The sequence below is a fragment of the Chelonia mydas genome, chromosome 7, assembly GCF_015237465.2.
Source record: "Chelonia mydas isolate rCheMyd1 chromosome 7, rCheMyd1.pri.v2, whole genome shotgun sequence".
NCBI classification, from domain to species: domain Eukaryota; kingdom Metazoa; phylum Chordata; order Testudines; family Cheloniidae; genus Chelonia; species Chelonia mydas.
In genome coordinates this window covers 93,963,266-93,989,590 of record NC_057853.1, presented here as the reverse complement: position 1 = coordinate 93,989,590, position 26,325 = coordinate 93,963,266, and the positions used below count along the sequence as shown (strand labels likewise).

The following is a 26,325-nucleotide window of genomic DNA, read 5'->3' as shown; positions in this document are numbered from 1 at the left end:
GGGCTGAGCATGAAGTAATCATCAAGTGCATTACTTCTTCATGGGGGGAGAAGAGGAAACAATTTTAAAAAACGTTCACAGATATTTATGGGATACAGGCTGAAACAAAAGGCCATTAGGAACTCTCCTTAGAGCCCTGAGGAGCCTCTCGAAGAATATTCAGATTATTTTTGTGACTGGTCTGAATAAAATGTGAAAGGCCAGAGGGTTAGATCACCATCTGCCTATTGTTTTAAATGACTGGCCTTTATCACTATCAGATCACACAAGTCAGGAGCAGGACTAGTGGATATAAAAGAGATAAAGGTGAATATTATGAGGGGGAGAGAAATTGCACTGCTCTTGGTTCTTACTGAACAGCATGTGAATTAACACATCTGAAGGAGTCAGGACAAACCTGTAAATACCAACTGATGTCAGTGCAAGAGAACTGCAAAACTAATTACTGCTGCGAAGAAATGACAAATGTGGTAATTGTTGAAAAGAGTATACTGGAGGGAAGGGGAGCCTGAAATCATGAGATGAGGCAACATCAGATGTGATTGCATGGGAACTGGTATTTGTACATGTTTATTAATCAGTAATCATGCTGCCTAACTGCTCTTAAGGGAAATAAAATTTCAAGGGTGTCTGCTATTGTAAACATGGAGTACAACCCATTTTATGCCACTGGTAAAGGGGACATAAAGTGTCCACCAATCTGCAGCAGAGGTCCTGTATAACTGTACTCAGTCTGGTTTGTGGGCCTGGTTTCCTGCTTCCCTAACAAAGATGTGTGTCACAGAGATCACATGCTAAAGGAAAACACAGGGTAGGGGACAGGGCATAACACAAGTGTGGTTAAGGTGGTGATAGGCAATGTAATGTTACAGTAATACAAATGTAACTAATACCCCCTATATACACACCCTCCAAAACATTCTTCATTACTACTGGAAGCTACAATTAATATTGTTAGAAATGTGCTTTATATAATTTACTGAGTCATTATTACTGGTTTTTTTTTATTTTTAGTATTTCCAGCTTTCAGTAGTTAGCACTCTAGGAGCTCTGCCTCATGCTCCTCTCATTTTTGTTTTAATGTTTCTTGTATTCTTTTGCTCACCTTTCCTTATTTTTAGTGGAACATCCCTATAAAAACAAACACAAAAACTCTGGCTCCTCCCAAACTCCTCCTCCTCTTTCTTCTCTACAAAGACAAGAGGTATGTTATCCCCTTATCAGAAAGGGCAAACACCCACATTTTAGGCTTCATCTACATCCTTCTTTATTGAGGAAACTGTGTTGATGCAGTTTTGGACCTTGGCAGCTTCAAGAGGGTAGTGGCCCTAAACTAGCCTCTTGATTTATAAAAAAACCTTTTTCTTTGCTGTAGATCTCCTTAAGCCCACAGAGTATCCACTATCCACCACTTCACTTAGGTGTCTCCTATGTCCTCATTGTGTGACAACCACTCCAAGCACTTTCCTTTTGCAGTAATAGTGAATGACATGTAGATAACACTCTTTTATGCACAGATCTCAAGTATCCCCAAGGATGTGGGGGAGGGAAATGATCAGATAGATCTCTGTAATCCTTACTGTACAGATGGGGTAACTGAGACACAGAGGGATGAGGAGCCAGATTCTGTTCCCCTTGCTCACATTTGTGTAGTACCTTACTCCATAAAAAGCCCCAGTGAAAGGTTTTACTCAACATGAATAAAGGAGGCAGAAGAATCAAGCTTCAAATAATGTAGCCAATATGCCACAAGTCTAGACTCTACCCTTCTCTCTCCCCTCACTTGACCACACAGTGTGTGTGGAAGAATGAGTAACCAGGCAGGACTCTGTGCAGGATTTGAGCCAAAGTTCTTCTAGAAGAAGCTGAGAGTGATGAAGTACAGGCTTTCTGCTGTGGGAATTCCATAGTGTGAATAGCTGTATAAGTGGACTTTGAGATAGATGCACTGAGGTAAAAAGTCAGCAATACACTAACTAGTCCTCCTGGAAAATATTCCGCTGATGCTACACTAAATGTTCAGTGTGTGGGTTAATTCAACTACTGTTCTCTGCTCAAGTGAATTCAGAATCTGCAAAAGAAGAGGAAACATTGCCTGCTAAATCTTTGGTACTGAAATAATAAAAATACTCAGTTCTGCACTAGTAGTTTTCCATCTTCTCCAAGTAGCAGCTGAGTGGAAGTCAGAAGTTAAAAGGACTTGGGGCATTCTCTCCAGAGATTCTTCTGTGATGTGGGTATGCTCCCATAGGTTTACACTTGAGGAGATGAAAGCTGAAAGCTAGAGGCTGTTCTTATTGGTAATGCACAGCTTTTCAACTCCCTTCCCGTTGAAATCCCCCAGCCCCACGCTATGGGACCCATGGAATTCTTCGGCTTTTAGACCATGTCTTAAAGAGCTGGCTCCCCACACACACTTTCAATCTTACAACAGCCTTGCAGTAACTGTAAAGCTCAGTTACACAAAAAGTTAATATTAGGACTGCTTTGAGGATACAAACTGAAAATAAAACTGGTTTAATAACATGAGTGCAGCTGCTTGGTTAAATTCCTCTCTGTTCTGTTCGGAGTTCGGGTTTTGTTTTTAATGAGTTGGTCTAGAAATCTTTGGGAAGCTTCAAAAAGAGTCTTTGACTGGGCTACAACTAGCAGGAGGTGGAGGATGGAGAAGTTTCCTGTTGTGACACCATGAGCTCTGTGCTCTGTGAAACACAGTATAAGAGTCCTGGGCTAGATTCCAGACTACACAGCTGTACCTTTAATTTACAAATTAATATCCTGATAGTTCAACTTGTTCTACCTGGGTGAATGCCTATGCCTGGCTGGAATGCTGTTGAAGTCAAGTTTCAAGGGTGGTGGTGGGGGCACTAACATGTTATTTATGAATAAATAATGATATATTTGTTTGAACTGTCACTTCTATTGTACTTTGGGATCTGTTGATGTTTTTATGTAGCACCATTCACTGTTGTATGTAGGCACTAATAGATCCACGCTTCAGAATAACTGTCCCTTTTCTGAGAATTCCAACAACCAAATAGAGCAGGGCGTGGGGGGAAGTGGCTGGTTTGATTTTGTTTCCATTTCCGCCCCCCCCCCCCATCTTAGTTACCTTTTAAAATATTATAGAAATTAAAACCAAAAAGCAACTACTTCCTGGCAATACTATTTTAGTTTCTCCCACTAGAGGGATCCATAAGTTTGAACTGCCTAAATCACCATCCCAGCCAAATATTGCATTTTATTTGGTACAGAGGGTTTAGATTACAATGGATCATGCTCCCTGAAATACATTACAAATAAATTTTACACTTTATGAAATTTGGCTACTTTAATGTCATCTCTTCAGAACATGAAGCTAATCAATTTTTTTAAAGTTATTTTGCTTCCGATGCCTTGTGTACATTTCCAGAGCCTAACTAAACTTCATGGAAAAGATCTGAACTCATCCAATGAATCTGCTTTGATGCCAACAAAATGACCTTAAGAAAAATGAAAATGCAGCAAAGCAAGCCTTTGAGAGGGCATTTTTCTAGTCAAAAGGCATCTTGCCAATTTTAGATAAGAAGGCTAAGCACTGACAAGATAACCCTCCTAAAAATCAGTCAGTAATTACCAGCCCTGAACCTAGCAGCAGGAAGTAACATTTCACAGATTTTCAAAATGCAACTTGATTAGCCTTTCAGTGTTAAAATTAAAGCTGTGAGAGCTCAGGGAAATCTGCCTGCTCAGCAAACTTCAGTTTTTGTTTGCTTGAAAAACAGGGAAAAGATTGCTTCTCCTCCTACAAGCCTAAGGAGAACTTAATTAAAGACAATGGAAGAATTAAAAACAGGGCTGGTTCTAGGGGAGCAAGCAGGTATTTTGGGGCTTCTGGATGTCACTATTTAATAAATAAAGAAACTGAGTCCAGGGGCTAGTTAGACCCCTGAAAAATCTTGGATTTTAAGAGTTTAAAATAACAAAATTTGGCTACTGTCAGTATTTTGCTGTGATTTATAATTTATATAAAGGATGAAGACTCTAATCTGGTGCTGTTCCACTGCTTAAAGTTGGATAACTTTGTCTATATTTTTCCTTTCTGACAATCTGGGTTCCCCCGAAAATCATTTGGGAGGGCAAATGTCCCCTTTGCCCCCCTAGTAGCACTGGGCCTGATTAAAAATAGACAAATTAGGACAGCTTGGATTGTGCCCATGTAACACTGACAGATCCTAGTTGTCGGTGGGCAAGATCAAACCTGGGAACTCTGGAGCTAAATGCAGGAGCCTCTACTGCAGGAGCTAAAAGCCACATTGGACATTGGTTAAGGCTGTAAAGTAAAGTTCTTTAATCTCACTTGAAGTGGTCTCCATGTCACTAGATGGGGTAGAGCATCACACCCAGGAAGTGTGTGGGTTACAGCCGTATAAACTAGAGCAGCCACAGAACAGTGAGAAGAAAAACAGGTTTCTTAACATGCTTGAGCAAAGTGTGCTGAGGGCTCTCTCCCTAGTAAATCAGCCTCTGAAGCAGAATGATATGAAATTGGAACAGGAATGGTGCGCATACAGGTCTCTGTGTGGGATATATAGATTGTTGCACATAGGCATTAGCTCACAGGCACTCATCTCACTCCACAACAGGCTGAGTGTCAGACACAGCCGGTAGTACTCCCACTCCTATTCACCTTGACTGTTGGCCAGTACGAGATTCTTTGTCATTCTTTACAACTGGGCAGGAGACTGTTTTGGCTATGTCTAGACATAACTGAGTCTCGACCAATGGGTTTCACTGTAATGCCTGCTGTGCAGAGTCTTTCATAGTTTTACTTTTTTTCAGGGAAGCTGAGAGAGAGAAAACCCAGTCTGAGCATTATGTTGCACATTTCCTTACCTTTGCAAGGCAGGGATCTTGGCCAATGCAAGTAGCATTACGAAGTTTTCTGGACAATCATATTCTCCAGCTGCCACCCCACTTTCTGTTCATATACCGTGGGCCAGATCCTGCAATCTCATACTCTCACACATGGGGTTTGGCTGTGATGTACTCTCAGCCCTGAATAGGGGATCAGTACAAAGCCAATTGGTTCAGGGGAGCTATGTGAGAGATTGTGACTGGTGTGCACAGGGGGATGCAGGTTCTGCACCATCTATGAGGATGGGATTGACTTGTTCCCTCCAGTGCTACCGTTCTGTGCACATGGGAGCACAGGAGATGGGGCTAACCTGATGCATGAAGTGAGTCCTGAAATTTTCACACTGGAGTACAATGACTCCCTCGGCGAGATTGAGGGTAAAATCCTGTCTTAATTGAAATCAATAGCAAAATTCCCTTTGACTTCAGTGGGGCCAGGATTTTAGTGGCACTGGAACAATTTTTGGAGGGGGGTGCTGCGATGCATCCCTCTTACCCCTGTCCGTGCCCCTCACCAGCTGTTAGAGCTGGGGCCGGGAGCAGGACCATGGCTCCGGGAGGTGGGGATGCGGACGGGGTAAGGCAGCAGAGTCTGGGGCCACAGCTATGGCTGGGTGTAGAGCCCCAGGCATTGGGCTGGCAGCCGGGACCCTAGGGCCAGCAGCGGAGTCCCCGGGCATGGGGCTGTTGGCCGGGTGGGACCCTGGGCCAGCAGTGAAGACCCTGGGCATGGGCCAGTGGCCAGGACCCCAGGTGGCAGGGGTATGGGGCCAGCGGCCAGGGCCCTGGGGCTGGCAGCAGAGACCCCTGTCATGGGGCTGTTGGCCGGGCAGGACCTTGGGGTTGGCAGCGGAGACCCCGGGACTAATGGCCAAGCGGGACCCAGGGCTGGCAGTAGAGACCCTGGGTGCGGGGCCGACAGCCTGGACCCTGGGCAGCAGGGGCGCAGGGCCAGCGGGCGGGACGGCGGGCACAAAACCTGGGGGTGTTACAGCACCCCTACTTCCCATTCCTATGCAGGATTTCAGGTCTAGATCTTAGTTCTTTAGACTCTAGATTTCATTTCACTGAGGCCTGGTTTACCCCTAAAAATTAGACTGACCTAGGTATATCACTCAGGGCTGTGAAAAATTTAATGCCCTCTACCCCATAGCTGGTGGATGCAGCTCACGTCTCGAATAGGTGGATTAACTACAGTGATGGAAAAACCTCTTCCTTCAATGTAGAAAGTGTCTCCCATGATACAGTGGCATAGCCCTCAGCTGATGAAGATGAAGAGAAAGTGAGCCAGCCTTGATGGTACTGCCATTAATTTTTTCAGGATGGAAATTGGAAATAATTGCATCCTTTTCTTTTTCTGGACTGCTGATACCATACACCAATACACTCTTATTAGGTATCCAGTTTCTAAGACAACCTTCCAGATAATATAAAAACATACATTAGTTCTATACGTAGATGGAAGACACAGCTCTTTCACTGCAGCAAGTTATGAATGTTGAATTAAATAGAAATCCCTTGCCTGTTGGATGTCAAATACAGATATAAGAAAACAAAGTACATCTTAAGGGAAAGAAATGGATTTTAAATATGCTCCTCTTTTATATTTTCCCATGTGTGCAGAGATGAGCCCTTGATTGACTGATCATTAACTAACAATATAATCATGTCTCCTCCTTCCTGAACCTCCCATAAACACACACAGAAGGAATAGGGAGCCAGTCCTACATGCCCCAACTTCCCAATGACTCCCAGGGTCCTTATCTCACGTCTTGACCAGTTTTCAGAGTAGCAGCCGTGTTAGTCTGTATCTGCAAAAAGAACAGCAGTACTTGTGGCACCTTAGAGATTAACACATTTATGAACATACGCTTTTGTGAGCTACAGCTCACTTCATCGGATGCATACAATGGGACATATATATATAAGTTGGAAGTTACCATACAAACTGTGAGAGGCTAATTAGTTAAGATGAGCTATTATCAGCAGGAGAAAAAAAACTTTTGTAGTGATAATGACAGTTGACAAGAAGGTGTGAGGATACTTAACTTAAGGACATAGATTCAATATGTATTATGACCCAGCCACTCCCAGTCTCTATTCAAACCCAAGTTAATGGTATCTAGTTTGCATATTAATTCAAGCTCAGCAGTTTCTCGTTGGAGTCTGTTTTTGTAGCTTTTCTGTTGCAAAATTGCCACCCTTAAATCTTTTACTGAGTGGCCAGAGAGGTTGAAGTGTTCTCCTACTGGTTTTTGAACGTTATGATTCCTGATGTCAGATTTGTGTCCATTTATTCTTTTGTGTAGATACTGTCTGGTTTGGCCAATGTACATGGCAGAGGGGCATTGCTGGCACATGATGTCATATATCACATTGGTAGATGTGCAGGTGAATGAGCCCCTGATGGCATGGCTAATGTGATTAGGTCCTATGATGGTGTCACTTGAATAAATATGTGGACAGAGTTGGCATCGGGCTTTGTTGCAAGGATAGGTTCCTGGGTTAGTGTTTTTGTTGTGTGGTGTGTGGTTGCTGGTGAGTATTTGCTTCAGGTTGGGGGGCTGTCTGTAAGCGAGGACTGGTCTGTCTCCCAAGATCTGTGAGAGTGGGGGATCATTTTTCAGGATAGGTTGTAAATCTCTGATGACGTGCTGGAGAGGTTTTAGTTGGGGGCTGAAGGTGACAGCTAGTGGCATTCTGTTATTTTCTTTGTTGGGCCTGTCCTGTAGTAGGTGACTTCTGGGTACTCTTCTAGCTCTGTCAATCTGTTTTTTCACTTCAGCAGATGGGTAAGTAACTCTGCGGGCGATCTTTGCGTTGGGCATGTCATGTAGCCCGGTATGCTTGCAAGAAATCAGTAGTGAAGGTTATCCACAATCAGCCTTCCAGTTTAGCCATTTGCAAACTCTCTTTCAAACTTCTGTTAAACTGTCCGATTTCCCCATTGGCTTGAGGGTAATATAGGGATGACCTTCTGTGTAAAATGTTCCTCTCTTCTAGAAAACTCCAGGGTAGTAAATTGACTACCATTATCTGAAACCAGTTCTTTGGGGTTACCTTTCCTGCTAAAAACTGAAGAGAGGAACTTAATTACTGTAACAGAAGAGATTTGCGATGTAAACTCTATCTCAGGCCATTTATTGAAATAGTCTATTAAAGTGATGGCATAACTGCATGCACCTGTTGATTGAACTGGCTTCTGCGACATACTTTAGCAAAATGCCCAATCTTTTTGCAATGATTGCAATGAGCTACTTTTGCCAGACATCCTGTGTAGCTTGCAAGGTGTAGCGGGGATCCACAGTGAAAAGATGCTTTTACTGTATTTTGAATTTGCTGATTCGGTGCTTTCCTGTATCCATGCTCATTATTTTGGCTTCAGCTGTAACTGACTCAATCTGAGTAGCAATGGGTATTGCTTTTTCTAGTGTAAGTTGTGGTTCTAGAAGTAAGCATTCTCTTACATGAAGCATGGTTGTTTTCTCAATGAGCTGGTCTCTAATCATCTCATCTGCCCTATTCCCAAAGTCACAAGTTACAATCCGACTCCTCAGGTAAGCAACATACTGCATTATAGTCTCCCCCATTTTCTGCTCACGCTGTCGAAATCTGTAGCGATTAACTACTACATTCACTTTTGGCACAAAAAAGTTCTTTAATGCAGTGAGTGCAGTCTCATATTTATCATCTGCAAGGTGAAAAGTGTAAATATACACTGCCCTTCTGCTCCAAGGCAGTGGATTAGCAGAGCACGCTTTCTTACTTCAGAAATCTCTGTAGCACTGATTGCAAGCGGATAAGTCTCAAACATGTAGATCCAGGCAATAAAAGCAATTGGAGGCTCACCTGGGCTTTGCAGAAAGGGTACAGGTGGGTTCAGAGGCAGAAGATCCATCCTCATTACCAAGATGTTGTAGCAACCATGCAAGGTACTAACAAACTTCAACAGGACTTTATTTTTTAAAGTGGAAACCTCTTTACCAAGCTGCTGCTGCACCCTTGGTAGCTCTCACTCCACCTCCTCAACTTCCCCCCCATCCTTCCTGTTTCCTGTCCTTTCAGACTCCCAACAGCCAGTGCTCCCAGTTCTAATAATTACAAGCAGCACATACACACCACACCCTGCTATAACTTCAGCTCTATACACGCCCTTCCATTTTTTTATAAGCCTCCTAAAAATCAAACAAACAGCATTGGAATGGGGTTTACCCCCGACATGCTGTGAAAAGGTTGAGATGAGCCTGAGAAGCCCATGAACCAGCCTGGGTATACCTGGAGGGTGGGCCAGGCCTAATTAAAGATAAAGCCCAGCATGGGGGAGGGTGGAAGGGGAAGCAGGTTTTTTGTTTGCTTGTTTCCTCATAAAGAGCTGGGTGAGTCCAACTGGAGTGGGGAGACCCACTGGAAAGTTCCCTCTCTCTGGCAAGCAACCTGAAAGAAGGTTGAAAATGAGAGCGTGCAAACAGGCTTCTGCAGGAGTGAGCAGGAAGCCTGACTAGAGACAGGGACCATGAGGAGCTGTAGCCAGCCTGAACCCCTGAGTGAGGGGAGGAGTGGTGGGGTTGATGAAAGCATGGAAACCTATGGCTAGCCAGGACAGTCTAGAAAGAGCAGCAGAGGCATGCCTGAGTGAGATGGCTGCCCGCTGAGTCCAGCCGTGCTGAAGGTTTGGTTATGTGCACATTACATTAGGACTCTGGTAAAGGACTCTGTAAAGCAGCCTGACCGGAAGGCCAGGACACCCCTGTGGCAGGAGTAGGCTGACAGACTGTGCGTGTGAGGGTGCACATCTGACCACAAGGGGATGTATTGGGGTGGCAACTTTGCTACAAGCATAATAATATTGTGTCAGAGGCAATATTTCCACTCAAATGTTAACAGTTCAATAAAAGTTCCACCAGTCAGACAGAATTCTCATCACATTAATTTTTTCTCTTTGAAATAATTAATCTTAATCACCAAACAGATTTGAGCTCAATCTGACTAAAATGTGAACATATGAAGGAATTTTTATGGTTCTTAATTGTTACAGCAATTTCTCCCAAGCACCCTAGGACATTAAATTGGGCTGAAATCCTCAGTGATATAAATTACTCACCAGATGTACCATGTAGCAAAGAGTTGCTTTCTTCTAACATTGAAGAAGGAACTTCATTAAAATAAGGAAAACAATATTACCCCTAAAGCTACTCTGCATTTCTCTCTGCTTCACAGCAGTGCTTCTGCCTACTCCCTTCCTGATACATCCAGTTTCTAACTTGCATACTGCGAGAGTGTTTCTTTAAAAATGTAAGTCTCAAAGGAATCTAACTTCAATCAATTTGGAATTCATTAGTAGTACAAAAGGAGCATCATTCCTCTTAGGGCCAGCCTACAAACAGGTTTTTGTACCACTCTGACTGTATTGGTTGAGAAACTCACCCATTTACAGGAATAAGCTTTACCAAGACATGCACCTTGATCTTAGTCTTGAGAGTTATTCTGCTTTAATCAGTTTAGAAACATAGTTAGAAATATAGTTAAAACGGTACAACATCTCTGAAGGGTAGATACAGTTACACCAGTATGAAGGTGCATATCTCCGTAAAGCTTATCACTGTAAATGTGTTAGTTTCTAAACCAGACCAGTAATTTAAAAACTGTGTAGCCACACCTCTAATTATACATCAGATAAGAGAGAGTCTCGGTGGAAAAGGGGTGTGGTCATTCAAAATAAGGTGTTCCAGGAGTGTTGAGGGGAAAGACACAGTAGGGAAATTCATTGGTGGTGCAAGCAATTGAATAGTATCTAACAGGATAAAGTAACTCTTCTCCTCCCAACGCACTTTTAAAATTATTTATACCAACACTATGGGAAACATCTAATACTCCTGACAGAATAAAAAATGTGCCATATGAGATTCCACTTTTGTGGGGGAGGAGCTGTTGGAAGAACAACCAGCATTTCAACATGGTGATATAAGTTTTTATAAAACTTACACAATGAATGTTTAATATCATTATAAGAATCTTATTTTATAAGATATATGTTCATATGTAACTGAAGGAACGTTAACTTTATAATTTTTAGCATGGATTCTATATTCTGGAAAAACATGATATCTGTATAATATATTTTTACATCAGGTTAATATGTAAATACTGTACTATGGATGTATTGTACAAAATACATGATTCCATAGAAATTTTTTTAATAATAGTCCTTTATATTTTAAGTATTATAAAGGTTTCTATTTTGTAATATTTAAATATGATTTTAATATCCCCCAAATATTTGTAACATTATTTGATATCTACTAAAATTTTGTTTCATTTTCCCATATGGGGACTGTAAGCAAGTGTTATTCCCACTTTGAGTCTCTCTAATATATTTCTTCTTTTTGACTGCTCATGGAGAGACCTTCCAGATGTTCAAGAAAAAGAAGGCACTGAGATGTGCGCTTCGGTACTCAGAGCACACTCCCTCTTTCTTAGTGTTCCTGGTGCTCAAGCAAAGGCATGGGGGGCAAATCTCTTTGGAATTTGGGAAGAGATTAGAGTGTAATGACTCCATTTTTGAACACTACTCTCTGATTCAGCAGCTCCTTTGCTTCTGTACTTGGGGTGGTTTGAATTTCCCAGTGGTGTGAGTTTTGGCAAATGTGTACGGTAACTGTTAATAGTGAAGCCTAGGCGATGTTAGGAAGCGGTCTAAATTTAATCTGCAGTGTGACATGAATAGACAAAGGATATTGAGCTCACAAGGTAAAGTCTGCAAGCTGAGTCATCAAGGGTAGACATAGAAGGGCTTATTCGTCATGGCTCATCCCCTTGGGAAATAGCTTGTAGCAGTTTCTGTGCAAATTTGTTGTACAAAAGTGAAATTGGAAAGCTGTGTGATTAACTAATGAAAGATCAGGCTTCCCAACCTGGTAGGGATGACTATGGTACATCCGGCTCCATACAGTAAGGACTCCTCCTGAATAGGGGGCTGTGCTGAGCTCCACTGAGGAGCAAAGCTCCAGAAGGAGCCTCGCTGCTGTTAACTGAGTACAGCTTCAGCTAGGGCATCTATTCAAAGTGCTCTGCTTGGGACAGTGGTGTGGAGTTCAGCCACTTCCCCTTTCTACCTCTCCCCACCACCAAAATATCCTGCAGAGAAGCTTGTGCATGGTGCAGCGATGAAGGGGAGGGACCCATGGGGACAGGATGGGGCAGAAAGGGACATTTGCATCCCACTCACTGAAGTAGAGGAGGCGGTGTGACCCAGCTGTTTTATGTTTGATTATCTATGGTGAAATCAGTGCAGAACAGATGAGAGAGACATGACCCTCTCCCTGCCCCCCACAGAGCTTACATTCAGATGAATCCATTACAGTGTTGCCAACTCTCCTGATATTTGGTACTTTTCTTAGAGCTCCAGCTCCTGTACTTGTGTGAGAATCTCAGCTTTCATTTAAAATACAAATAAAAAAAGGAAAAATGTAACCCTCTTCGTTGCAGAGGAAAGCTTACAAATGCTTCAAAAGCCAAAAGGCAATTAAAAAGAACCCAAGAAGTATTTTTAAATCTTATGATTCTGGGGGGGCCTTGAGTCATAATTTCCCAGCCCTTGGTTTTGATAATACTGATGTAGGTACAAGGGTCTGCTTAGGTAGATACAGTGACAGGATCAGGGCCTATTTTAGATGATCTATTTCTGACTCGTAAACACCCAGCAGAAGTCAGCCTTAATATAGCACACTCTTAAAACAAACAAGCAAGCAAAACCATATGGCTTTCTTTGCTGGAGTATCATCTAAATGTATCATGAAAAAAGTACATTTTGCTGTGTGATTTGGAGGAGGACAAAATGTTTATTTGCCATGAATACAATGTGATTTTAATAGTAAGATTATTTTTTTTATTCATGCTGCTGTATTTAATTTCTGGTCTCCAATGTTCTTCAGATCCACTCAAGTTGAGTTTGCAAGCACAACAATACAAAAGTTTTTGTTTTTGTTTTAGCAACAGTGAAATGTCATAAGATGGCACAATGAAAGATTTTACGATATTTCTTTAACTGCACACTACACAGCATAGCTCAGGTTAACTACACCAAGCCAAAGATGGAACAGAAGGCCAGTGTGTTTGTATACACTACTGTTAAGAAGGACATAGGATTATTGTACTATCCTATTAGGATACGCTTTCTGACATTTAAGACAGAAAGGTACTAGATTAATTGCAACACTGACTGCACATACAAAGTTCTGTAGCCAGAGCACTAGTGTGGAAGGGATGCTTTTCTACAGTAATGCTGCGGATGAAAGTCAGCTCAAAATAAGAATGATTGTTTGCTCCATTCGACCTTAACTCTGTTTGGTAATATATTTTTCATTATTATTATTTTAGTTATATAGTCATACAATGAAATTGCTAACATGGGACCATTCTTAAGACAGCAGCATTTAAATGTCAAGACTCTTTATTGTTCAGGTTTTCTGGGTGACAGTGTTATTATAATTTTGGAGAAATGAGTGTCTGATATACACATTTAATGTACACGCTGCTTTGGGTGCACTTCCTTTGCCTTCATCTTCCTGCCCTATGTTACTATTGGTCAGGTGTCTCCATGCTGCACTTCATTTTTTGTTTTTTTCTTCCAGTCTGTTAAAAAAGGAGTGATGTCTCACTCATGCATCATGAAGATAGACAATCACACCTTGGAATTGTGCAATTCACCCAGTACCTTGTCCCAACAATAGACGGGCAAAGCTATTCTGAAGATAATGAAGGAAGAGACAATAGACTGTCAAGGAAGAGCTGCACTGGCAATGATGAAAGCAAGGAAGGTGGTGGAACTACCAAGAATGAGACAAGAACTAGGATACTTTGGAACGAAAGGAATCAGTAGATTTATTCATTGGAGGTATGTGGAACCTTGCAGGATTGGGACATTAGCTATGACTTGACTTCCTTCAAAGGAATAAGGGGCCCACCATAGTTCACAGTTGCCTGTTATTAGGGTATTTCCTTATTCTGAAAGGAAATAATGAACAGTGTAAAATCTTTACTACTTCTCCTATTGAAATCAACGGGGTTTTGCTCTGGATTTCAGTGGGACCCGGCTCAGGCCTTTCACTTGTAATTAATTCTCTGTCTTTATTGATATTTATTGCTAATATTGTAACACTCTAACATGTCATATGTCGAATTGTGTTCTATTTAGGGTGACCAGATGTCCCAATATTATTAGGACCATCCTGATATTAGGGGTTTGTCTTGTATACAAAACTATAGTCCCCCTCCCCTCCCGAAAAAAAAGTGTCCCAATTTTTCACAACTGCTGTATTGTATTGATTATTTTAAGACCCTGAACTAAATTCATCCCCGATTAATGCCAAATAATATGTCATCTAAATAGTTCTAACACTACTTCCTATGTGAACAAGTGGTTGGATTGAAAACATTACAACAAATTGGGATATAATACAATTTTCATGTATCTCCTTAATACTGTTAATATCACAGACTTAAATGAAGCAGGGTTTCATGCCTACCATCTAGATGACATTCATTAATTCCAGGGTCCTTGTCATTCCGCATCAGGTTCAGCACTGAAACCCCAGAGCTCAGGAAAAGCAAGGTGACTTGTTAGAAAAATCGCTTGGGGCATGAGGGTGATTATCAATCTTTGAAGGGCAGCCTAGTTCCTTAGAGAATCTAGAAGAGTATCATACTTAGGGCCTTACCAAACTTCTCGAGGAATTAGTCACAAATGTGCCTATGCAGGCTTTGTAGCCAATGTAAACATCTTTCTGATCAGAGTTTTCAAATCAAGATATCTTAGTGCAGTTCTTGATAGAGAGTGACAGCTTCATGTTATCTGATTATTCCACTGAAGATATTATTTGACAAGCACACAGGGTAGAATCTGCTACCAAGGCAGGTCTTGGAAGCAATCCTGTTAGTAAGTTTTATGAGGCATCTTCAGGCTGCTTAACCTTTTGTAGGATATTTAGGCTGTGGGTGGGGAAAAGAGGTATTCACAATGTAAACATTTAGCATCCAATGCACTTATATGGGACTTTACCTTGGGGAAGCAAGGGAAGGTATGGATGCAACTGGCAGGGCCATGACCCATATTATTTTCCATAGTGATGTTGTAGAATCTATTAACATTAAGGCTCTAGGTCAAGGGCAGTATTTTCAAAAATTAATGAGAGCAGCTGGGTGCTCAGCACTTTTTGAAAAATAGGCTCTTTAGATGCCTACATATGGATTTAGGAGCCTAGCATTAGATTTGAAAATTTTTGTCAGAAAGCCTGAAAAATTAATATCAGGCATATGACATTGCTTCTTTTTACTCTAAGACGCTTTGCTGTGATTAATAATACAGAATTAGAGAAAGGTGGAATCATATAGGTCTATACTCTTCACTGTCATTGTGTGTGTGGGGCGGGGGGGGGAGCTGGGGAGAGGAAGCTGCAATCAGTGAGATTACAAAGTGTGTAAATTAGAGGAGAACTGGCCCACAAATCAGATCTTGCAAACAGTGGTAATGCTCTCCTGAGTTGTCCCAAAATTCATCTCCAGATTGCAATTTTTGCTGTTTTGTATTTGGAGATAAATGGAGAGTCCTTGAAAGAGAAATTTTACCTCCATATAATTTTGAGAAATATAAACTTCAATAAATTAGACTATTTCTAAAGATGAAAGCTAGTTGACATGTTTTCCTGTCCAGTCATTTAAACATTTCCAAGCTAGCTACCACATTTCTGTGACTTTTTTCCAAGATCAAGCTTCAGTTCAACTTTCTTCTTGCCTTCTTCAGTAAAAGCCTCTGCTGCCTTATTGCCTGTAAAATCCACGGTATGGGAGTTCTTTTAGCTGCTATAATTTTGATTATCTACCAACAAGACTCTTCTAGAGTATGTTAGTATCAGAGAAATATTTCTCTCCTGCCAATGAAAATTTGAAGAGCTAAGTCTAATTTTTCAAATTAGTGTAGTGTTCAATGATCCAATGCAGTTCAAAGCAAACTATAGATGAATTCCAGAAGTGAGACATTGTTTTCAGAGCATTATAGTTTCTTAATGTATATATAACCTTACATCCATCTTTGAATTCTAAGAAAAGTGTTTTTTGTTTTGTTTTTTTGGTGGTGGTGATCTTCCTTGCCATTAAACACATAGTTGCATGTACAATACTTGGTGTAAAATCATGGAAACATACTGCTTAATAAATACTGTGTGTAGTGATGATTTTCGTTTATCTCTTTCAAACAACAGTGAAGAGAGAAAACTGCAATGTGCTAAAGAGTTTTCCATTTCATAGGCTTGCTTGCTATAATACTTAAGGAGATTACTCCTATAACCAGAGTGCTACATCAGTTGTTCACATATAATCATGCCTAGGAGATTTGTCTGACTGAATTTCTTCATCAAATTGTGTGTGTGTCTGCCTTTATGCTGACATTCCACAAGAGCTAATCTGTATCAAGTTAAGACAGGGTCCCGCAGGGTCAAAAAGAATCTCCAGTGTTTTAGGTTGTTTTTGAAAACTACATGAAAGATACATTAAGGACAACATTCTACAATAGACTTGCAAGGACCTAAGCAAATGTTATGTCCTTAAGGTGACTTTTTTTGGGGTGGGAGGAATGGGTAGAGAGAGGAAGTTCTTCCAGAAGAGTATTGAAACTGACACTTTAGACAAAACTGAGTTTAAAATAGAGGAACACAAGCTGCATAAGCAATGAATTATCCCTTTAACATATTTGAATAGCTTACTAGAGAAGATCTTATGCATCCGATGAAGTGGGCTGTAGCCCACGAAAGCTTATGCTCTAATAAATGTGTTAGTCTCTAAGGTGCCACAAGTCCCCCTTTTCTTTTTGCGGATACAGACTAACACGGCTGTTATGACCGTTCACAGAAAAAAATAGAGTAATTGGAGTGAGTAACCACTTGGTGTCATCCAGGAGCTGCAAAATTAAGCTAAAAGGCATTTATAAAACCTGGTCTCTTAAAGAAAGTGATTTAGACATAACAAGTCCAGAGAGTTTGACACATTTTTCTTCTTCAGGGTTTTTTCTTCAGTTCTCTACAAAACTTTGCTAAGTTTTTTTTTTCCTAGGGTCATGTATCATCTGTTTAAAGAAATTTTCTGACAGAATACTTAAGTTGATCTCTCTTCCTCCTTGACTGAAACAGAGAGCTGCAAATTTGACAAGAAATTGAACCATATTCATCCTTGGTGTGACTGCATTCATTTCAATGGAGTTATATAGAGATTAATTTGACTCAAAGTCTTTCTCAAAACTGTACATGAAAACACGTGGGAAGTTTTTTAAAATGTTTGACCATTGGTTTTACTTGTAAGATCATTTATCTGAGTTATGCTGACTTTGCAGTTTGTTTTTTTCTTTCAATATCAAAACTTTACACAGACCCTTAAATGGGAATTTAACTCTATTTTTCTGCAGTTCTTAAGAAAGCAGAAAAAAATTCCCTCTGGACCAGAGATTTGTGTCAGCAAAAGTTTCAGTTTTGCTGACAGATACTGACTAGCAGAAAATATGCCCTCACCTCTACTGCTGAGCATGGTTCACTCATTGTGAATCAGTCTGAAAAGGGATTGAGATCTTCTCTAATCCTGAAAGAAAAAAGGGAACTTTTTAGGCTAATCCTGATTCTGGAACACTGAACAACTATGAATACCGGAGCAAAAATGACTTTAACCCAACTCTAGAGCAGGATAATTTTGTTGTCCATTATCACTGGTTGTTAATGAAATAAAGGTCATCAAAGCATACCTGTGGGCATTTCCTGAGGCCTTTATAAAAGGATGACTTCCATGTTGCTACCTACCGTGTCCTTTTAGAAAGGAGACACACCTTTTTTTTGTACCAGTATGTCCCAGGTGGGGCTGTTCCTGTGGAGCCAAGTGTGGTGCTGCAGGCACTCCCTGCCTTAGTCCCCAAGTCATGGCTGCCTCCTTGCAGCAGGGTGGCTAACAAAACTCAGAATTTGTGTGTTTAAAGGCACATACATCCTGACAAACCTCAAAAGCACGTGCACAGTTGCAGCACTTCAGGCAAGGCCCTGACCTGGCCCTGGGGTTCTGGGCTGGCATTGAGCTGCTCCTCCTCTAACCCAGCCTCACTCTGCACTGCCCCTCCAAAGACACAGGCATGCCTGGTAGCTCCTGACTGGTTAGTGTTTCCTCCAGCCTCCGAAAGACTGTCTCTTTGGTAGCGGTAGGAGTGGCTTTTCCTTGAGTAGCAGGGAGGTGTCAGGGTGCCCCAGTAGGGGACAGAGAAGGCTGATTGCACTATGTGATAGAGTCTGAGGTTTTCAAATTGTGGGGCACCCCTGCCCTCCCTCAAGGAATAGTTGAGTGGGCGAGTGAGAATGCCAAGCAGCTCAGGCCAGCCCCATGAAGTGGGCTTCAGGGAGGGACCATCCCCTCCACCCCTGACTCACCTCAGCAAGGGTGAGTGTCCGATTTCTGCTCCTGGCAGCCTCCATGCCCACTGCTGGCTCCACCTCCATCGTACACACCTTTCCCCACCTTGAAAACCCAAGAGGGGAGGGGCAGGTATTGGCTCTGCCCTAAGGGTGCAGCCTGCCAGCAAGGCTGAAGCAGCCAGTTGCTGAGGTAATTTAATTTAATTTGAGGTAATTTAATTAAAGCTGTGTTAAGTCTAGGAGTAGGCTGTCAAGCATACTTTTGCATGTGTCTATTTTTGTCTGGGTGCGGGGGTGGGGGGGAGGAAGGGGGTGTAACCAAAAATTTGTAATTCAAAGTGGGAGACTCAGCTCAAAAAGTTTGAAAACCACTGACATAGGGTGATTTCCCCTGCCCAAAATAGTTATACCAGTACAACACCTCATGTGTATGCAGTTATGCTGGTATAAAGCTGCCTTATACTGGTACCGCTAATTTCCCTTCCAGTATGGGAATAGCTATGCTGTTCTAAAGCATCTTTGTACAGATATAACTGTACTCACACTTGGGGGATTATAACTGTGCCAGGATAGTTAAAGCAGTCCAATTTATGTCTGTAGACAAGTCCTAAAAAGTGGATGTCAGTGGAGGGCATGAAAATCTCAGCTGAACGAAAGCTGTGTTCATCACTGGCAGTTTTACAAACAGAAGGCTGTTTGTATATGTGTGTCTGATGCTTTTATCAAATCCATCCATGATCCAACGTCGTGCAGGAGAAAGGCAAGACAAAAGCAATTCTGCACAAAATGTACAACTCAGATCTGTGGAATGAAAATGAATCAGGACTAATTCCTTTAGAGGAAAGGGAGCTCTTTAATATTTACTCATTGATACAGCATGGCTCAAGCTCTAGTAAAGGAGTCGAATGTTTTATTTGATCATTGTCTCCTTTATTTTGTGAAGGAAATATGATTTCAAGAATTCTGTCTCTTGTGTCAAACTTCACAGGGACTAGATTGATGAAACTTGAAGGAACCTTCAATGTGGCAGTGACTAAGGCTGTGTATTTTATATGGATGGTGCAAAAATGCTGTCATTTCTCATAATTCTTTGGCTGAATTCCAGCTATATCTAGTTCAAATATTTCTGACCTGCAAAAACCCCTGGAAACACCTGTTCCTGCTGGAGTGGCTATCGCCTACCACCCTTCCCTACTTCCTGCTGGACCTATTCCTTGTTACTACCTCCTCAGGCTCCTTCCCATTAGATTGGCTTTCCTGGGCTCATCACATCCGATGAAGTGAGCTGTAGCTCACTAAAGCTTATGCTCAAATAAATTGGTTAGTCTCTAAGGTGCCACAAGTACTCCTTTTCTTTTTGCGAATACAGACTAACATGGCTGTTACTCTGAAACCTCGGCTCTTGGTTTTCCCTCCCTGATCTGTCCCACTGGGCCATCCTCCTGTGGCTACTTTTCTTTGACCCTGGCTCCCCCTCCTGGCAGGCCCACATCATTACCATGCAATTCACAATATTTTCCCACAGCATGTCCATGAAACTGGAAAGTATTTGCTGTGAAAAATACTTTGCCTCAGTGTCTATAGGTTCCTGCACCTGCAATATATTTACAACAGGCTGCAAGTCTGGGTTGTGTTGTCATCTGAAACTTTCACAGATTCCACCTTGCATGAAACCTATAAAAAAGAAGAGTATGTACAGAGCATATAAATTAACACATTGGGTTTAAATTCAAGGATTTTGCACTTACTTGGTCATTCTCACAAGTATGCTGAGAGACGTATTGTGAAGCACTGTCATTTGTATTTCCATCTTTATGAACAATTTCCCCAAGTGAATATGATCCCAGTGGTTTCTAACAGCTGCACAAGAAAGATAGAGCTGAGACTGAAAGAGTCCAGAGAAGGGTACAGAAAATGGTTAGTGGTGTGGCAGAATATCCATAGGAACACAGAATGATTGAAAAGACTGGGATAATTTAGTGTGAAAGGTGAATCAGAAGGATTTGATTGAGGTGAGAAGATTATAAAGGGCTTAGTAAGAACTACTTAGTATCTTCCTTTTAACCCTATCTTAAAATAGAAAACGAAGAGTACAAGATGAAATTAAAGCACATGACATTTTAACAAATATAGGGATTCCCCTCCATCCCCCAGAGTATAATCATTCTGTGGCATTTACTGCTGCAGAGGTCATTGAGACAAATAAGTCTGTGGTTGGCTTTAAAAATCTCTGCTCCACCCCTTCCTGCCCCCCGAATAGCACTGAATAAATTAGTTAGGTGGAATTATAGCATTTTCATCATCTACTGAATAATTCTATATTGGCTGCTAGCTGGGAAGAAAACACTGGCCTAGATAGAACTACAATTTGTCTGATCCAGTGCGGAAACTTTTATGATCTTATGTTTTGTTCTAAAAGAGGCTAATCTCATCTGCTGGAATCAAGGTATCTGCTGGAATTGAAGCTGGTTGTTGAGGTTCATGTCCTGAAGAAGCACCCGTTAACTGTCCCCTTGTTTCTCTGAGGTGGGCATCTTTGAGTAGGCCAAATATAGTTTAAAAAACAAGGACCACCAATATGAGCAAGGCAAGGTATAAAGTATAAGAAAGAAGTTAAATCAAGGCCAAGATTTTTTAGAAACTGGATTCTCTTTCTGCACCCGCAAATATTTATTGCTTGAATGCCTAAAATGGTGCTGAATATGATTGCCCATGTTTGCAGCTCAAAATGTGCTCAGAACAACTTCAACAGCAGCCATTGTCCAATATGTTTTTTTGTTTTTGTAATCAGGTCTTAAGGAGAGGTAGTTAAAAGATTATCTACAACCTCTTCTGATCTGGATTCTTGGTCAAAAGAGGATAGAGTAGGGCGTCCTCACCCATTATGTGTCTTTCTTACAGGCCTGTGGACAACAGAGACACAGGAAACACCTAATGACCATGGACAAGAACCAGTTTTCAGTGAAAAAGGTGACAAATGTCCTTTCAGAGTAGATTTTGGGTGCTTTGCAGTGGGTCTATTTCTTATTAGAGGAGAAAGCAGTGAAATAGACTCTCGGGGTATTTTCTCATAATCTATTTTTATTCAGAAGATGCACACAATTCGTGTTTACTCTGACCAGAAATGAAAACAACAGCAAAATTACATACAAAGAATTCCACTTGCAGAAACTCCAGCTAACATTTCATTGGCTTTGTCTTTGTTGAGAGAGAGAGTTGTGTGTCCTTAATTTAAATTAGCTACTTTGAGGTAACATCCTAGTGAAGACAATGCAGTTTGTAGTTTTCATGAGTTAGCCGGCTGAGTCAAAGCCAATGATCCCCCATAAGCTTGATGTCAACCTACTAATTTGTGTGAAAACTACAAATTGCCTTGTCTTCACTAGGATTTTACCCTGAGTAGTTAACTCATTAGCTAATTTGAGTTAAGAACACAACTTTTTTTTTTAATACAGTGTAGACAAGGCCACTGTAACAAGAAAAGCTGCTTCTAATCTGATCTTTGATTTCTGTCCTACAATCAGCCCGTTGGCTGTTCCACTACACTCTTGCCTGAGGACATCCCTGTTTCAGAGTCACATGGCTTTTATTATTCTCAATAGGAAGCACAGGCTTGGTCAGATGCACCTTGTTTTCTGTTGCAGAGCAGATGCATAAAGGAACCTCCCAAACGGATTCTGCTATAACCAGTGTCCAGTCAAGGGGGCTATTTCGTTGTGGTGTAGACATTCGGGCTCTGGAAACCTCCCACCTCCCAGGGTAATTTACTACTTATGCTGCCAGAGTGGCATAAAGAAGCTTTAGTGAAAATGAGAATCTGGGCCTTAATGTGGACAGGCTGCGAGCTGCCAATGGCATTTTAAGGACCAAGTTGGTCAGACCTATTCTGAGCAGGATTAGATGACACAGTGCTTAAAACACTGGCAGATGCTTATCTGTATAATGTTAGGTTTTGTATGTATCTGAGCACCTCACAATCTTTAATATATTTACCCTCACCACACCCCTGTGAAATGGATCTGGGGTCACAATGGCTCACAAGCTAAATATGAGTCAACAGTGTAACACTGTTGCAAAGAAAGCAAATGTTCTGGAATGTATTAGCAAGCAAGCCACAAGAATGAATTCTTCTGCTCTACTCTGTTCTGATTAGGCCTCAACTGGAGTATTGTGTCCAGTTCTGGGTGCCACATTTCAGGAAAGATGTGGACAAATTGGAGAAAGACCAGTGAAGAGCAACAAAAATGATTAAAGTGCGAGAAAACATGACTTTTTGAGGAAAGATTGAAAAAATTGGATTTGTTTAGTCTGGAGAAGAGAAGACTATGGGGGGACATGATAACAGTTCTCTAGTACATAAAAGGTTGTTAAAAAAATGTTCTCGTTAACCTCTGAGAATAGGATAAAAAACAGAGGGCTTAAATTGCAGCAAGGGTGATTTAGGTTGGACATTAGGAAAAACTTCCCATGAGGGTTGTTAAAAGCACTGGAATAAATTGCCTAGGGAGGTTGCAGAATCTCTGTTATTGGAGATTTTTAAGAGCAGGTTAAACAAACACCTGTCAGGGATGGTCTAGATAATACTTAGTCCTGCCTTGAGTGCAGGGGACTGGACCAGAAGATCTCTTGAGGTCCTTTCCAATCCTATGATTCTTGAAATTTTTTTGAGAAATTTTGCTAGTGTAGGAGAGGCTTAAGCTTACCCCTTTTTATGAAGAGTTTCATATCACACAAAAATATACAATACATAAAAATATTTATGTAAAAATTTGACCAGATGCATTTCATTACTACCATTGCCATTACAACAAAGATTATTAAAAAGGTTTAAAGTATATTATAATTCATCAAATGAAAAAGGTAAAAAAAAACTGGGCACATTTTAACTTAGTTAATTTAAGCTTTTGGATGAGTTAAAACAGTTAAAATATACACCGACGTCCTCATTAATACAAATTTGAAATAAAATAAGAATTCCTTAGGTTCTACAAAAGGAGAATGAAGGCAGAAAAATGACAAATTGATATATGAAAAGCAATATGTAAGATGTGACTGATAAATTATCTTCTGATATTTTAATGAGTTTCAGTTAAAGAAGTTGGCAATGTGATGATTTATTGAGATTTTTAATAAAGTAAATTGAAAACTGAAAGGTGATCTGAATGAAAGAATCCTTACGAAGAGTTTGAACATTTAGAGGAACACTACTACATATAGTGAAACACTGACACACACAAATATGCATTTGAAATATATATAGATATATATTTGAAAAGCCTACAGAGGTACAATAGCATCCCTCTGTTCAGCTGAACTTTGATCACAATTCTTAAGACTTCCCCCATTCAGGGGAGACAAAAGAAGTGCTCCTGATACACACTTATATATATATATATTCCAGATATAATTTCAGAGTTCCTTCTTCCAACCCCATGGGTTAAATATTTGACTCAGTAAATGCACACACAAACATTTGCACAAGCATTTTTAAGTACCAGCACTTACAGGCAAAGGTAATAGAATTTACATTCTTTTGGGAATAATGATTGAGAGTGTTTATCAAGAAAGTGCACATGTACTGAATTTAGAATAAGCCTTCCAAGAGATTAGTAATTTGGTGCTTAATGCCAAATTGGTGCAACATTGCAAGCTATTTACATACGGGCATAACCACTCCTTTGTACAAAATTATGTGGAAATGTTTCCTGGTGAATGAATAGCAAAATACAATGATCTCCCAGCGTCATTAAAATTTCTTATTAACAAAGGAGCTACCTGTTGTCAACAAAATAATTTATGCCAAACATCACAAATAATAGCCTTAAACAACATTTGATTTGCCCATTCCACACTTCTGGCCCGAGCCAAACACAGCTGAAGTCAGTGGGAGCCTTCCTATTGCCTTCTGAAGGCTTTGGATCAGGTCTTATACACTTAAATGCCTTCAGAACGCTTGGATGAATATAATTTGGTGACTTGTTGCTGTTTAGTTTATCGTTTTGTTGCATCACCTCCTGGATACTTCAGTCTCAGACAGTCCCCCATCTTAATGAACAGAAAAGAGTAGGTTTGTGATACATACTCCCAACGTTCTCTGTGGTGAAGACTAGCGGTGTTGTCAGCTCTTGTGTTTTAAGTGCAGGTCTCAAGATAATCGCTCTTAAAGTCCAAGTTGCTGGAATTGGTGAATACATGAGAATCTCAGCTTATGTTTTTTTTGTTTTTAATGAAAATATATAGACCTCATTGTTAGAGAAAAGTGTGAAAATATAATCCGAGTGTACCATAAAGGCTTAAAAACCAGAAAGCAAATAAAAAGACCCAAATGTATTTGTTTTTTAAAATCTCATTATTTTTTAAACCAGTCTTGATGTTTTGGGGAAATTTGTTTACTGTCAGGAGTAGTAGAAGAGCGCTGTGTAAGCTCAAAAGCGTTTCTCTCTCACCAACAGAAGTTGGGTCAATAAAAGATATTACCTCACCCACAGTGTCTCCCTAATACCCTGGGACCAACATGGCTACACCAATACTGCAAACACCTTCATATGAATGCAGATAGATTAATATTCACATGGACTGCATTAGCAGAAAGGTTGTGTGTGTATGCATTGATTTAGAGTTAGGTGGTATTTAACATGAAAGGAGGCAAAATAGAATTGTGATCAGTGGGCTAAATCTTGAGGAGGTCCTTTATTCGGTTTTTAGGGGAACGCCTACAGTTTAGGGGAAGAGTTTCAGTCCCTTAGGAACCACATGGAGTGTCCTTTCTCTGCACTTGAGTGGTAGAAAATGAGGAAGAACTGGGAGGAGATGGCAGTTGCCTCTACAAAACCATGTCCCCACATGCCCTGAACTCAGTGGAGGACCCTCTACATGTATAAGAAAGTAAAGGAGTTGAGTTCAGCAGTGACAAGGTCAGTGAAACTCCCCCCATGACCAGCATTAAATCTTCAGACAGTAACAGGGTGTCAGTTATTTTTCTATTCTTCTCCGGGGCGGGGGAGGAGGGAGAGAGAGAGAAGAGTCATGCTGTCAGTTTGCCAGGGTCTGAAAGGGGAATGGGCAGGAGTCGTGGAGTTGTGCTCAGAGGCACAAGGTCTCTGCACAGATGGCTCTGTGCCTCTGCCATATTCAATACTGTGTATCCTTGGAACTGTGTATCATTTTCTTATTCTGCAGTGAGAAGAGACATTCTTGGCCTGTCCTTTCCCAGCTTCATAATCCAGGAGGAAACATCTGTATAGACCCTCAGCATCCCACCCCCCCTTCCGCCCACCACACTCCCAGGGCTTTTCCCATTTTTTTCTCATGGGGATGAGGGCAATCTCGCCTGTGTTAGGACCTTAGGTTTTGGCCCACAGTAAACTGTTGGGAATTAGACATGAATCAGGTTTGCGTATTGGCACTAGAATTTTATTTTATGCTCTGTATTTCAGCACCGGGTATTTCATTCTCTAACCCTCCTATGACAAAGTGACATATTTTCAGCCAAAGCATTTACTGGATGCAAGTCATTCTAGGAAGATACTAAGGGAAAGTAATCTCTACCTTTCCATCACAAGGATGCTAAAAGAGCAGTGGATGTTTATAATAATGTACTAACTACTGTGTTAATTCCATTCTTGCCCTAGTTTGATTTTGTTCTATACAATGTAAACAGTACTGGTGTAGGCCCATGCATTTGGGGCAAGACAATCTAAACCTACAGGAAGCTTTACATTTTTGGTATAGCTGGATGCAAATGCAGTATTGGGGGCAATAGAGGCAGATTTGGTATGGTCTCACTGGTACAGCAGTGGTTTCAGGCATACCTGAAAGAACATTCCTAGCCAATGACAGGAGAATTCTAGGCTCCTGTGTGGTGTGTCCCCCCAGATTGGTTTTGGCACTAATGCGTGTAGCTATAGTCTGTCTTTTCAAGAGGCTTCTCAGAAGGATGGCCTGAACTACCACATATAGGAGATACACAGCTGTGTGTTTTTGTTGTAAGGGG

The 26,325-nt window shown here is 41.0% G+C and overlaps 1 long non-coding RNA gene across 1 annotated transcript in view; it reads left to right on the top strand.

Moving 5' to 3' along the window:
- Positions 1-18,533, top strand: part of LOC122466555 — a 68,097-nt gene extending 49,564 nt beyond the window's left edge. Inside the window, exon 7 of the long non-coding RNA XR_006292171.1 lies at positions 13,527-18,533. This is a non-coding gene — a long non-coding RNA (uncharacterized LOC122466555). The remainder of the gene's footprint in view (positions 1-13,526) is intronic.
- Positions 18,534-26,325: the final 7,792 nt, after the last annotated feature.